This window comes from Cetorhinus maximus, chromosome 17 (genome assembly GCF_964194155.1).
Source record: "Cetorhinus maximus chromosome 17, sCetMax3.hap1.1, whole genome shotgun sequence".
NCBI classification, from domain to species: Eukaryota; Metazoa; Chordata; class Chondrichthyes; order Lamniformes; family Cetorhinidae; genus Cetorhinus; species Cetorhinus maximus.
This window is the reverse complement of record NC_135895.1, coordinates 3,560,499-3,575,405: the sequence shown is the minus strand read 5'-3', so window position 1 is coordinate 3,575,405 and position 14,907 is coordinate 3,560,499. Positions and strand designations below refer to the sequence as shown.

The 14,907-nt window shown below is 45.2% G+C and overlaps 2 protein-coding genes across 4 annotated transcripts in view; both read left to right on the top strand.

Moving 5' to 3' along the window:
- Positions 1 to 12,952, top strand: part of slc44a5b (solute carrier family 44 member 5b) — a 412,477-nt gene extending 399,525 nt beyond the window's left edge. For both annotated transcript variants that reach the window (XM_078560642.1, XM_078560643.1), the window contains exon 24: positions 12,669 to 12,952. The gene's annotated coding sequence lies outside the window, so the exon portion shown is untranslated. The remainder of the gene's footprint in view (positions 1 to 12,668) is intronic.
- Positions 1 to 14,907, top strand: part of cryz (crystallin, zeta (quinone reductase)) — a 1,066,321-nt gene that overhangs the window by 798,198 nt on the left and 253,216 nt on the right. The window lies entirely within an intron of this gene.

Genomic DNA, 14,907 nt, shown 5'->3' with positions numbered 1-14,907 from the left:
TACTCGCACAGAATAGCTTATCGAATCAGGATCTTGTTTTACATTTACAAATCGGCTAATTTTCTTTCCCGCCGATGTCAATGTGTAAAATCAGTTCTGACGAGGGGGTCATTGACCTGAAACATGAACTCTTGTTTCATTCTCCCCAGATGGGGCTGAGCACTTTCTTGCTTTTGTTTAATTCCACTGAGTCACTGCTCAGTTTAATTTAATTGAAAGGATATGGAGGCACTGGAGAAGATGCAGAGAAGATTTACAAGGATGACACTGAGAGGCTATAACTATCAGAGAGATTGAACAGATCTTCAGAAAAAGGAAGGCTAAGAAAAGACCCGATAGAGACCTTTAAGATTATGACAGGATTTGATAGGGCAGAGATAGAGAAGACATTTCCTCCTGCAGCACTGACCAGAACCAGGGGCCATAAATATAACGTACTTACTAATAAATCCAAGGAGTGTACACAACTGGCATGGACCCGTTGAGCCTAATGGCTCGAGTTTTGTGCTATAAATTCTATGCAGTTAGTTTGGTGTGAAATCAATATTGGAATGCAGCCTCAGTCAGCTCAGGTGAACAAAATGTTATAAATGTGCAGGAGCAAATAAGCAAAGAAGGTGAGAGCGGCACAAAATAAGAACAAAGAAACAGTAGATCACAAGAAATAAGAGCAAGACGAGGCCATTCAACCCTTTGAACCCGAATATATATCACTGTTTATGCATTAGAGCAATATTAATGTGAACCATTAAGATGACGCGCTGGGTCAAAAAGCTGAACCGATGTGTTTAAGGAAAGCCCATTAAAAGTTAGAGGTTCCGTGTGTTTTTTTTTTAAATTCTGCACCTCTTTCCAGTACCTTAGCTCGTTGATCTGTTTTTGTGAGAGAATGTGCCTTCAGGCCCGATTCCTTTCTCAAGTCAAACATCTTTTGCCGTTGTAAGTTTCTCCTGATATTTGGCAAAGATAACATTGCTGGGGGGACGATAAACAATTTGTCAGATCCACTTAGTTGTTGCCCTAGCTGTCTCATCCTTTGTTGGTGCGACTTTGAATGCAGCATGCAATGTGCTAGTGTCAACACTTATTGCCAGCTGCTCCTGGAGCCAGATAGTCAGCAACAGCCCATGCTGGAATGCAGTGTCTGCATGCCACATCCATACTATCTCCTCAATCTTGGCTGCCTTGTCTGCAGCTCAGGCATTATCCTTTCATGAGAAGCAGTGAAAACTCTCTGTCACAGCCACTTTTTGATGTTACCCTCTTAATGCAATTCCAGTCTGAATCATTGCCTGTCACTAGATAGTCACAGGTGGACTTTCTAAGGTGTCAATCTGACTCAGACATCCCCTCTGAGTCAGAAGTGTTGGGTTCAAGTCTCTCTTCAAAGACCTGTGGTCATACTCCAGGTTGACACAGACCAGTGCATTCCTGAAGCTGAGCGACGACAGCACTGTAAACCTTCACTCCTGCCTCTTCGGTACTGCAGCGCTTCCTCAGTACTGCTCCTCTGACAGTACTGCACTCTCTCAGTATTATCCCTCTGACAGTGCAACACTCCCTCAGTACTGCCCCCTTGACAATGCAGTGCTCAACCTCCAACACCTTAATACTGACCCTCCAGCTGTGCAGCAGCCCCTCAATACTGCAACCCTGACAGTGCAGCACTCCCTCAGTACTGACCCTCTGACAGTGCAGCACTCCCTCAGTACTGACCCTCTGACAGTGCTGCACTCCCTCTGTACTGACCCTCTGACAGTGCTGCACTCCCTCAGTACTGACCCTCTGACAGTGCAGCACTCCCTCAGTACTGCAACCCTGACAGTGCAGCACTCCCTCAGTACTGACCCTCTGACAGTGCAGCACTCCCTCAGTACTGACCCTCTGACAGTGCAGCACTCCCTCAGTACTGCAACCCTGACAGTGCAGCACTCCCTCAGTACTGACCCTCTGACAGTGCAGCACTCCCTCAATACTGCAACCCTGACAGTGCAGCACTCCCTCAGTACTGACCCTCTGACAGTGCAGCATTCCCTCAGTACTGACCCTCTGACAGTGCAGCACTCCCTCAATACTGCAACCCTGACAGTGCAGCACTCCCTCAGTACTGACCCTCTGACAGTGCAGCACTCCCTCAATACTGCAACCCTGACAGTGCAGCACTCCCTCAGTACTGACCCTCTGACAGTGCAGCACTCCCTCAATACTGCAACCCTGACAGTGCAGCACTCCCTCAGTACTGACCCTCTGACAGTGCTGCACTCCCTCAGTACTGACCCTCTGACAGTGCTGCACTCCCTCAGTACTGACCCTCTGACAGTGCAGCACTCCCTCAGTACTGCAACCCTGACAGTGCAGCACTCCCTCAGTACTGACCCTCTGACAGTGCAGCACTCCCTCAGTACTGACCCTCTGACAGTGCAGCACTCCCTCAATACTGCAACCCTGACAGTGCAGCACTCCCTCAGTACTGACCCTCTGACAGTGCAGCATTCCCTCAGTACTGACCCTCTGACAGTGCAGCACTCCCTCAATACTGCAACCCTGACAGTGCAGCACTCCCTCAGTACTGACCCTCTGACAGTGCAGCACTCCCTCAATACTGCAACCCTGACAGTGCAGCACTCCCTCAGTACTGACCCTCTGACAGTGCAGCACTCCCTCAATACTGCAACCCTGACAGTGCAGCACTCCCTCAGTACTGACCCTCTGACAGTGCAGCATTCCCTCAGTACTGACCCTCTGACAGTGCAGCACTCCCTCAGTACTGACCCTCTGACAGTGCAGCACTCCCTCAGTACTGACCCTCCGACTGTGCAGCAGCCCCTCAATACTGCAACCCTGACAGTGCAGCACTCCCTCAGTACTGACTCTCCGACTGTGCAGCAGCCCCTCAATACTGCAACCCTGACAGTGCAGCACTCCCTCAGTACTGACTCTCCGACTGTGCAGCACTCCCTCAATACTGCAACCCTGACAGGGCAGCATCCCCTCAGTACTGACCCTCTGACTGTGCAGCACTCCCTCAGTACTGACCCTCTGACTGTGCAGCACTCCCTCAGTACTGACCCTCTGACAGTGCAGCACTCCCTCAGTACTGACCCTCTGACTGTGCAGCACTCCCTCAGTACTGACTCTCCGACTGTGCAGCACTCCCTCAATACTGCAACCCTGACAGGGCAGCATCCCCTCAGTACTGACCCTCTGACTGTGCAGCACTCCCTCAGTACTGACCCTCTGACAGTGCAGCACTCCCTCAGTACTGACTCTCCAACTGTGCAGTGCTCCCTCAGTACTGACCCTCTGACAGTGCAGCGCTCCCTCAGTAATGCTCCTCCAACAGTGCAGCGCTCCCTCAGTAATGCTCCTCCGACAGTGCAGCGCTCCCTCAGTAATGCTCCTCCGACAGTGCAGCGCTCCCTCAGTAATGCTCCTCCGACAGTGCAGCGCTCCCTCAGTAATGCTCCTCTGACAGTGCAGCGCTCCCTACGTAATGCTCCTCCGACAGTGCAGCGCTCCCTCATTAATGCTCCTCCGACAGTGCAGCGCTCTGTCAGTATTGCCTCTCCGACTGTGCAGCATTCCCTCAGTACTGCCCCTCCGATAGTGCAGTACTGAGCGAGTGTTGCTCTGAATTATGTGCTCAGGTTTGGTAAAGTGGGATTTGAACACAACCCTTTGATCTAGAGTTGAGGTTGTTACCGAATGAGGAAACAGCATAGAGGAACTTTCATACTTATCTGTAAAGGTAACACATAAACAAACACATGTGAAGTAATATGAAGACAAACTGCTCCAACATTAACTAGTGTCATATTCTGGGAAAACATTTTATTGTAATGAAAATGCACACTGCCTGGCTGGAATTCACAATACCATCACTGGACTAGATATGAAAGCAATGCTCAATGGACTGAATAGAATTTTTATGCTTCTATGTCTAGTTAATTATCGGAAGTGACAGGTTAAGGTTTGCTTAAGAACAAAAAGAGACCATTCAGCCCCTCAGGTCTGCTCTGCCATTCAGTTGGATCATGGCTGACCTGTATCTTTGCATTCCATTTACTCAGCTGGATTCCATATCCATTAACACTAAAACAAAATACTGCGGATGCTGGAAATCTGAAACAAAAATGAAAATTGCCAGAAATGCTGACAGTCTGGCAGCATTAGTGTAGAGAAAAGCAGAGTTAATGATTTGGATTGATGACCTTTCATCAGAACAGAGGCTAACAATGCCTGACAAAGCACAAAGATAATAACAAAAAGCTAAAAGCTACTGCGGATGCTGGAAATCCAAAACAAAAACAGAATTACCTGGAAAAACTCAGCAGGTCTGGCAGCATCGGCGGAGAAAAAAACAAAAAGCTAAAAGCTACTGCGGATGCTGGAAATATATAGAACTCTCCACAATCACCACACCACACCCTCAATGTGTCTCTCCCCTCCCCCCACCCACCTTAAACCAATTTATATTTCTCCCTTCTTCTAACTATGCTCCAGTTCTGCCGAAGGGCCATGAAGGCTCGAAACGTTAACTGATTTCTTCTCCGCCGATGCTGCCAGACCTGCTGAGTTTTTCCAGGTAATCCTGACAAAGCACATATTTTTTTAATTCATTCAAGGGATGTGGGCAACTTTGGCTGGGCCAGCATTTATGGCCCAGCCCTAATTGCCCCTGAGAACCTTGCTCGGCCATTTCAGAGGGCATTTAAGAGTAAACTCCATTGCTGTGGTTCTGAAGTCACATGTAGACCAGACCAGGTAAGGGCGGCAGATTTCCTTCCCTAAAGGGGAATCTTAGGACATATCCTCTAAAGGACATTAGTGAACTAGATGGGTTTTTATGACAGTGATTTCATGATCTTCATTAGGCTTTTAATTCCAGATTTTTTTTTTTACTGAATTCAAATTTCACCATCTGCCGTGGTGGGGAATTCAAACCCGGGTCCCCAGAGAATTACCCTGGGGTCTCTGGAGTACTGGTCCAGTGACAATACCACTATGCCACCATATGCTTATTCCTGTTTCCATAGCTAGTTTTCCCTTGAACAGGTCACAATCTTGTCACCAGAACAGAGGCGAGGCAAGGCTATTCGCCACCCTGGGTGAACATTCAGCCTGCCTAACTTTGGGAGAGACACTGATGTACTCAGCAATGGTGGCATTTGCAATCTTTATAATTCACGTGGGATGCCCAAATGGCATACATCTGTATTGTGACTGAACAGGTCAAATTACAGCTGATGTCATAAGAAAATGTCTGGTTGTTTTAAACCAGTGTGTTTGAACAACTCGAGTAGGTCCGGTGATGATTTCTCACACATTATCTTCCTCTCCTTTACAGCGCTAATGAAATTGTGTTGCTAATCGCATCGACCCTGGTCATCCCTCCCCCCCACCAAGGTGTCCCAATCATTGCTGTTAAACATGCAAATTGCTGCACATCTATCATAACTGAAACTACCCCGATAGTGTTCCCTTGCGATTTTTCTTTTCCGCTGCCTAACCAAACAGAACTTTATCTGGCCGTGTGCCGTCGCTTCAACATATCTGAACAACCTGAAAATTCAATTTATTTGACTATGACGAATTCTGAATTGTAATTCGAAGCTATTGATTTTGTGGTTTCAAACGCAAACAACTCTGTTTCCCTTACTCTTAGTGAAGAATCCTGCCTGTTTCCCCCATTCGTATTTATATCTTAATCTCACTGAGCCAAAATTGTGCCGGGATTCCGAGACGCCTTTGCGATCATATAGAGCAATCGATCCATATGGGAAATCAACAATTATTCTAGTACGTTAAAAAAAAATCCCAAAATATTCATAACTTCCAAAGTACTTCCACGTGGGCTAGATTGTTGGTGCAGAAATTGTGATAACAAAGAATCTTGAAGCTCGAACATCTGTAGAGAAAAATGTTACACAGCATCATCATCCAGCAGATGAATATATACTGGCAGCTCTGCATGCCACAAGTTTTAATATAGCGGTTAAGCTAGATTATGGCACAGAGGGTTTATTGCCATTTAATAGGAGCTCTCAAAAGTTGTATCAGACTTGTCAAGTTCCATCAGCTCTGTACTAAGACAATAACTATTTGAAATCGAAAAGCAATTTTCAATGTTTCAATCTTAAAACTTTTGCCATTCAGTTGCTAGACTTTGATTTCTTGTCAAAAGCTTAATTTAAAATATTTCCATTTCATTTTTGCACGTGTTGCTAAATCCAGCAGCATTTGCCTCTATTGTGCTAAATTTGCCCGAACTCTTCCCCCCACCATACTACATTTTGGAACAGAAATAAAACACAAATGCTCCATTGAGTTTAACAACAGAGAAACTTAAAGAAAACACAATTCAGGATAGTTTAGATCTTTATTTATCAGTGTTGTATGCAATCTGCATACATAAATTCTTTTCAATAGTGCATCCACTGTAACTATAAGATGCCTAGATTCACACCTAATTAAAGGATCTGGGGTGCACTCGTAGTTGGCTGGACGGCTGGTTTGTGATGCAGAGTGATGCCAACAGCGCGGGTTTAATTCCTGTACTAGCTGAGGTCAGCCCTGCCTTCTCAATCCAGCTCCTCGCCTGAGGTGTGGTGACCCTCAGGTTAAACTCGCCACCAGTTGTCTCTCTCCCTCTCTCTAATGAGAGAGCAGCCTATGTTCCTCTTGGACTATGGTGGCTTTCATTTTTCACAATGACTGTGCTAGGTGGCCTGGTTGGCGACAGAACTCATTTTAAAAGGCTATTAAAACAGTGATCAAGATGAAATGTTCCCACTATTTCTAAAATGAAAATATAGCTGGGCTAATGGACACAACCCCTTCCTTTAAGTATGAATAACCTAATCTGCAGAGAAAGTAGACACAAAGTGACCACCTAGTTCATGTACTGGACTGGCACCAGAGACTATAGCTTGAGGAGCACCACCCCACATAAAGCACAGCTGACCAGGAGACTCTCCCACTCTTACCACCTGCCACTGGCATATTGGAAGGATTTACAGGTGGATACTCAACCTGTTTGGCCACATTGTGAACACACCTTCATGTGGCTTTCAAGTCCCGGGGTGGGACTTGAACCCAGAGCTTCTGGCTCCACAAGACCACCCTCATCAGAACACTAATAACCCATTAATAAAAATCCATTAATACTCTTGCCTGACAAAAAAATTTGTCAATCTCAATGCTGAAAGCTCCAGTTGACTCCTAGACCCAACAGCTTATTGTGGGGAGAGAGTTCCAGATTTTCACTACCCTTTATCTGACGAAATGCTTCCCGATATCACCTGGCTCTAATTTTGAGGTTATGTCCCCTTGCTGTGGACTCCTTCCATCACAGGTATACTGAAGAATACTCATTGGCTGAGCACCCATAGCCCTCTAGAGAAGAGAATTCCAAAAATTCACAATCCTCTGAGTAAATACATTTTTCCTCATCTCAGTCCTAAATGGTTGACCCCTTATCCTGAGATGAAGCTTCCTAGCTCTAGATTCTCCAGCCAAGAGGAACAGCCTCTCACCACCTACCCTGTTAGGTCCTCTTAAGAATTTTATACATTTCAATGAGATCATCTCTCATTCTTCTAAACTCCAGGGAATGGGTAACGCATGGGAGAGGCGCCCTGTCCTTTTTTTGCAGCCCGTTATATTTGCAAAACATACAAGCAAACAAACTTAGTGGAACAGAAAAGTTGTATCCTGTGACACGGAAATCGGAAAAATGAACCCTGCCTTTGCGTGTCTCCCTCGTAGCTTGCTCAGGTGCAACTCATGCGATCGCAAGGAAGCTTCAAGAGGGTTGATGACAGGAGTGGAAGGGATACAATTACCCGACTTAATGACAGTCAGTATCAAACGGGAAACAGAATTCATAACATTGGTTTTCCATGGAAATAATGTTCAAAACATTTGTTTGTGGGGTTTTCATATCCTGAAAGCTAATGGATCCTGTTTATTTAACAAAGTGTTGAACCATCCTCTTCTCTTCAACAAAAGGGCTGGGAGGAGGGCACTGGGTTCACTGAAGGCCGAGATATGATGATAACCTCCAAAAAGAAACAGATCCCACTTTTTTCAGTATTGGGTGTACATGATAGTTTTCAAATCAACACATGCTCCTGGTAGATGAATCAGGCAGTACAAACCATCATGGATTATCACACATGGACTAAAGTGGGGTTAGGGGGTGGTCCTGGTATAAGAACTGTTTTCAGATAGAGAGTTATTGTATCATGGAACACATCACCCCAAATGGCTATTGGGGTAGAGACTATATTTCAAATAGAGTATTTCAGAAGGAAGAATATGAAAGGTTGTGGAGAAAGAGCAGGGAAATGTGATTAGAGGTGATAGATTGGCCCCCCAGTTTAGTCATGGCTGTATTTAAAATTTCCAAGCTTGTATTCAAATCCCACCGGGGCCACACCCCTCCTGATTTCAGTGGTCTCTACCAGCCCTACAACCTCTGAGATCTTTGCATTCCTCCATCTCCGGCCTTGTGTTCATCCCCCTCTTCCTCCCTCTCTCCGTGGCCGTAAAATTCAACTGATCAGGCCCTAAGTTTCTAAAATTTCCTCCTTAAAACATTCCGCCTCTCATTGGAACATTACAGCAGAAGGAGGCCATCCAGCTCCTCGAGCCTGTTCCACAATTCAATTAAACAATGGTTGGAATCATCCCAGATTTGCATTAAGTGCAGTAGCAGACATGTGAAACAATGCTTCCCACGCCGTATAGTCCCAAACCCGGCGCGTTAATTATGCATTCCCGGAAACTTGCCATTTCTATGGCGGGTGGGCTCTCATTCGTCTGCCACACCGTCACCTCACTGCTTCATCACACTGGGTGTCACATTTAAAGTGCAGCCACATGCACAGCTCTCAGCGCTTCCAGCCCAGGAAGACAGGATGGCCCTGAAAGGCAAAAAGACTGCAGCACCCCCCACCCCCTGCCCTGGTTTAGTGATGTGCCTCTCGAGTGCCTTTTGGATGCCATGGAGGCCTGCTGTGATGTCCTCTACCCCCTGCTCTGGGCACAGGAGGGGCAGTGGCATCACCAGTTCAGTCTAGCAGGCAGCAGTGGTCATCGCCAACGCCCTGCATAAGACGACAGCCACCCAGGGCCGCTACAGGGTGAATGGTCTCATCCGTTCCGCCAGGGTCAGTCACTCTTCTCATCACTCTCAACTCACACACGCACAAACCCATCACACACCCACAGGGATCTCACACCTCAAGGGACAACATCACTAACTCTCATATAAGATAAAGGCAAAATACTGCGGATGCTGGAAAAACTCAGCAGGACAGCACCTGTGGAGAGGAAGACAGAGTTAACGTTTTGAGTCCGTATGACTCTTCATCGGACTCGAAACGTTAACCACTAACTCTCACATCTCCATCATACTCATATCCTCTGGATCTCGCGTCCTCATCCTGTCCATGGCTCCGCTCACCACACAAACATTCCATGCAGTGCCACACATCCTGCTCTTATCTCTCTATTAGTTTCCATGCAGGAGAGGCTTGTTCACATCAGCAGGACCCTGCCTGCGGTGACGGTGAGGTCAGCAGCGAACGGCCTCGTGAGGATCCTGCACCACATCATCTCTCTCTCAACTCAACTGTGAGCACTCTCTCTCCTGTTTTTGACTCTGCTGCCATGCACTAATCATCTCAACTTTGGTTCACAGGGAGCTCTGCCAAGTGACCGACACCCTCAGCCAGCCAGTCCCTCAACTCCATCCACATCCTCACCTCCAGTCAAGGGGACACCTCCTCTATTGAAGAGCTGGAAATAAGCAGCCTGGAAGACCCGTCACAGCGCTTACCCACACCCTCCACCAGCGCAGAGACACACACCTCGGTGGGACCTAGATCTAGAGCAGGCTCCGGTTCACAATCTGGTGGTCACCGCACAGACACGTGTCAGCAGCAGGAAGAGGCAGGTTCAGCCGAGCTCCCCAGCAGTCAGGGAACAGACATCTGTGAGGCCTGAGTCATCCTGGAGAGTCAGCAGAAGGCGTGGGGACACCTGCATGCCACACTTGTCAATACGTGTTCAGCAACGATGTGTTTTCCTGCTGTCGTGGGTGGATGATCCAGCTGGGGGAGGGGGGTGGGTCAGGAAGGATGATTCCGGTGGGCTGGCCTTATAATGATATGCAGATTTATTACAACGTGGTTCCCAACATCCAACGGCGGGAAATGTGGCCCACCATCGACGGGCTGAGCGGACAATTGCAAGCTGGTCTCACAATATCGTGGAACCGATATTTGGCCTGATTCCTCACGTCGCCAAACATGCCCAATGTCAGCGGGCACGGAAAACTCCACCCAATGTCTGACCTGTATCTTAACACCATTTGCCCCTTTGGTTCCATAACCCTTAGTGCTCTTTCTTACTAAACAAAAATCGAGTCATCACAGTTTTGAAATCACACCTCTAACCTCCTATAAGACACTCCATATAACCTACTTCTTTAACCAAATTTTTGATCACCTGTCCTAATATCTCTGTCTTGGTGTCAATTTTTTTGTCTGATTACGCTCCTTTGAACCACCTCTGGATATTCCCTGATGTTAGAGGCTCTAAGGGGGCATTAATGTAGTGGTAATGTTACTGAATTAGTAATTCAGAGGCTTGGACTAATGCACTGGTGACATAAGTTGAAATCCCATCACAGGAGCTGGGGTAATTTGAATTCAATTAATTTAATAAATAAATTAAAATATAAATTCACAAACCTACTGGCTTATCTTAAAAATCGTGTGGTTCACTCATACACTTCAGGGTGGAAATCTGCTTAAACCTGACTCAAGTCTGACAGCAAAAATACCTCTGATCGGCCTAGCAAGCCACTCAGTTTTAAGGGCAATTAGGGATGGGCAATAAATACTGCCCTTGCTAGCGACGCCCCATCCCAAGGATGAATAAAATACATATAAATGCCAGTATTTGTTATGGTTATAGCTCCGTTGAAGACCTAATACTGGGGAGCTGGATCAAATCATAGAATCGTGCAGCATAGAAGGAGGCCATTCTGTCCACTGTCCCTGCATGACAGTTCTGTCCTTATCATGATATAAGTCCTTGAACTTATTTTCTGTATGAGACACAGAGCACCAATGACTCATAAGGGATTGGGTAAATATGGTGTGGGTTCATTTATTAAGACTAGGCACATGAGAACACTCTTACATTATTGTAAAGTTTTGAGCACTAGGAGCTGTTGTTTGCTCTACTGCTTGAAGCAAAAGTTAAATTAAAACTGGAACACACATACATACATCATTTCCCATCTAATGATGTATACAGAGGCATACTCACATTCTTAAGGGTATACAACAACAGTCACACCACGCTGTCATGAAGCTATCAATGTATATAATATTTTGGAAAATATTTTTCTTTTTAAAACAGAGGTTTAGTCTGCGGGTGTATCTTAATTAGATTAAAGCCAGCTAGTCTGGGTGCTTTGATAAGTACTAGTTTTGATATGTAAGAGAGATAGCTTTAAACTTTAAACCTAGTGGCTCTGTATAGGCCCGATGTTATAGCCTGGTTTCTGCAGTGATGTTTCTTTTGTTGTTACTTTTGCATTCTGCTGCAGGACTTTATTATAAAGGCTTTCCAAATCAAAGAGTTTGGGTCATGTGATGACTGGCTATTGATACACAATGAAAAGTAATCAATAGTCTATTCATATTAACAAAGTAGCTTCCACCTCCCATGGTCAAAAACATCAACATATAATAGAGGCATATAGGGGTTCTTAGCACTTCCCGAGTGTATTATCAGTTCTGTTAGCTCTCTTTTGTTACCTGGTAGCCCTGGAGAAAGAAAGTCAGAGGCCTTATTGTCCTTGCTGTTTTGGGGTAAGTCCTGACAAAGGCAAGTGCAACATTCCACAAGGATGTGGTCCAGGCATGTTCATTGTAATCCACCTTTTAGAAGTTTCCAGAAGCTTGGGCAACTTGCAGTTCCAAAAGTAAGGTGACTTGTGACAGCCATCTTAAAGATCAGCAGCATCCTTTTTTAAAACAGGCGTACAAGTTATTAAAAATGAGTAATGTCCTCATGCCTGCTCAGCATGACAATAGATTATTAATCATTCCCCCATTGTGTATCAATCCCAGCTCCAACCCATTATGTGGAGGCACTGAAACTTGCCATCACGTGATTGAACCTAGCTGGAGGGGAGCTGAGGCCTTATTACTCCACAAGAGAATGCAGAAAATGGAGTCTGGGATTAACAGGACAGAGGGATCATCATCCAGCAAGAAGAGAGGAATCCTGCCTAAAACAGGCAAGTATTTCACGTAGTGAAAAGTGGGGAGAGGTGGTGGGATAACTTTTGTTTTCACATAGCAACATAGAAACTAGGAGCAGGAGTAGGCCATTTGGCTTTTCGAGCCTGCTCCGCCATTCATTATGATCATGGCTGATCATCCAACTCAATAGCCTGCTCCCGCTTTCTCCCCATATCCTTTGATCCTTTTGAGCCCAAGAGCTATATCTAACTCCTTCTTGAAAACATACAATGTTTTGGTCTCAACTACTTTCTGTGGTAGCGAATTCCACAGGCTCACCACTCTCTGGGTGAAGAAATTTCTCCTCATCTCAGTCCTAAATGGTCTACCCCATATCCTCAGACTGTGACCCCTGGTTCTGCAAGATTATAGTTTCTTCTCTACATGAAAAGCCCAGAAACATCCAACCTCCACTGTCTTCAAGAACCAAGAGAGGGAACCATTTCAGGCCTGCAACACTGTTTCATCTTCAAGGACTGACTAAGACTACATGGTTTGTTTCTTGTTGTTCTGTTAATAATCTAAGCACATGCTTTGACTCTAGAACTCTTCTTGTATGTACGTGTGTGTTTGAGAGAGTGAGTGTTTCACAGCATTTACATTTCTGGTGTTGTGCAAAGAAACGTTTACCCTTTCTTTTGATTTAAACTTGCCAAAAACCTGGTTTCCTGTCTATTCTTTGAAGGTTACATCAACAAAAAGTTTAAAACACTCCTTCTCAATATATATCTTGTTGTGGTCAACCGAGGAAAAGGGGGAAAAGTTATCCCACCATCTCTCCCCACCTGTAACACCTGTGTCAGCTTTTCAAAAGAGCTATGCACTTATTCCCTCTCTGCTCTTTCCACATGGCCCAGAAAATGTCTTCCCTTCAAATATTTATAAAATTGTCTTTTCAACTGTGCTATTTAATTTCTTCTACTGCATCTTCAGGAAGTGTGTTCCATTTCATAACAGCTCTGTAAAAAAAAGTTTTCTCATCTTCCCTCTTTTTTTTTGCCAATTGTCTTAAATCGCCATCTGTCACTGGAAACAGTTTCTCATTATTCAAAATTATGTCAAAACCATCCCTGATTTTGGACACCTCTTTCATATAAGTCTTCAAAAGCGAGCTGGACAAGTTCCTTTGAGTGGGAGACATCCTGGCCCTGAAATTCCTGTATTTGGGCATGAGTTAAATTTGGGATTCGAGGAACCGAGAATTTCTGCTGGGATTGTTCAAAAAAATGTCTCGGGAAACATCAGTTTTGGGATGAACCAAGCAAGAAAGACACAAAGAATTCACCCAACTTTGTTGATAATATGCAGCTGGGCAGGATAGTCAGCTGCTGATGGGTGCAAGGTCTCTGCAAAGGGATAGAGAGAGGTTAATGGTCTGGGCAAGAAGATGGCAGATGGAGTATAACCTGGGGAAATGTGAAATTATTCACTTTGGTAGGAAGAATATAAAACTGGAATATTTTTAAATGGTGAGAAACTATTAAATGTTGGTGTTCAGAAGGATTTGGATGTCCTTGTACGTGAAACACAAATTTAAGCTGCAAGTAAAGGTACAGCAAGCAATTAGGAAGGTTAATGGTATGTTGGCCTTTATTGCAAGAGGATTGGAGTGCAAGAGTATGGTAGTCTTGCTACAATTGTGCAGGACTCTGGTGAGACTAAACATGGAGTACTGTGCACAGCTTTTGTCTCTGTACCCATGGGAGGATGTACTTACCTAAGAGGACGTGCAACAAAAGTTCACTAGATTTGTTCCTGGGATGATAGAGTTGTTTTACAAGGATGGATTGGCAGAATTAGTCTATGTTCTATACAGTTTAGAAGAGTAAAATATGATCTTATTGAAATATGTCGTGGCGAATCTCCTGAGGAATGGCAATCACCATCGGATTGCCATTCCGCTCCTATTTACTTACCTTTAACCAGTGCTCCACATTTCTCACCCAGATGTCCAAACCGGACCTCCTGAGAAATGCGGAGCATACCTGTTGTGGGTAGGAATGTCGGGGGAAGTCAAGCCATGTTACGGGTTCAAAGGCTAGTGTTTCTTGTGTAATGTCTTAATTGAACTGAATGTAAGATGGTTCCTCCTAACCCTGTGCCTCATGGCAGATGTCACAGGACTAAAGCAAGCCAGATAGGACATGTAGTAATGATTGCGTTTCAAAACCCAAACACCCTTTTTCCTAACGAACAAAAGACAAATTCGCATGCACCATCATGTGTAACTGTGAGTTACCCAATTACCTGCTATACCACAACTGTCCTCATGCAAGTAAAGGTACAACCAGCAATTATTCTCATTATTCTCGTTATTCTCATCACATGCTGCACGTGCATTGCATATATAGTCGTTAAATCGTGCAGGTCTCTTAATGGTATGCATGTGTGTTGTCACTGGCTGTTCGTCTGGATGGTGTTCCCTCTCTGGGGAATGGGGCATGGCACTTGTTGTTGCCATGATAACTATTGTTGTTGTTCCATTTCTATTGTTGGGGACCCAGTGGACCTCTGGGAGTGATGGTCGTTCTGTATTCTGCAGCTGCTGAGATGCCATCTTCCTGATTGGTTGCCTGTAGTG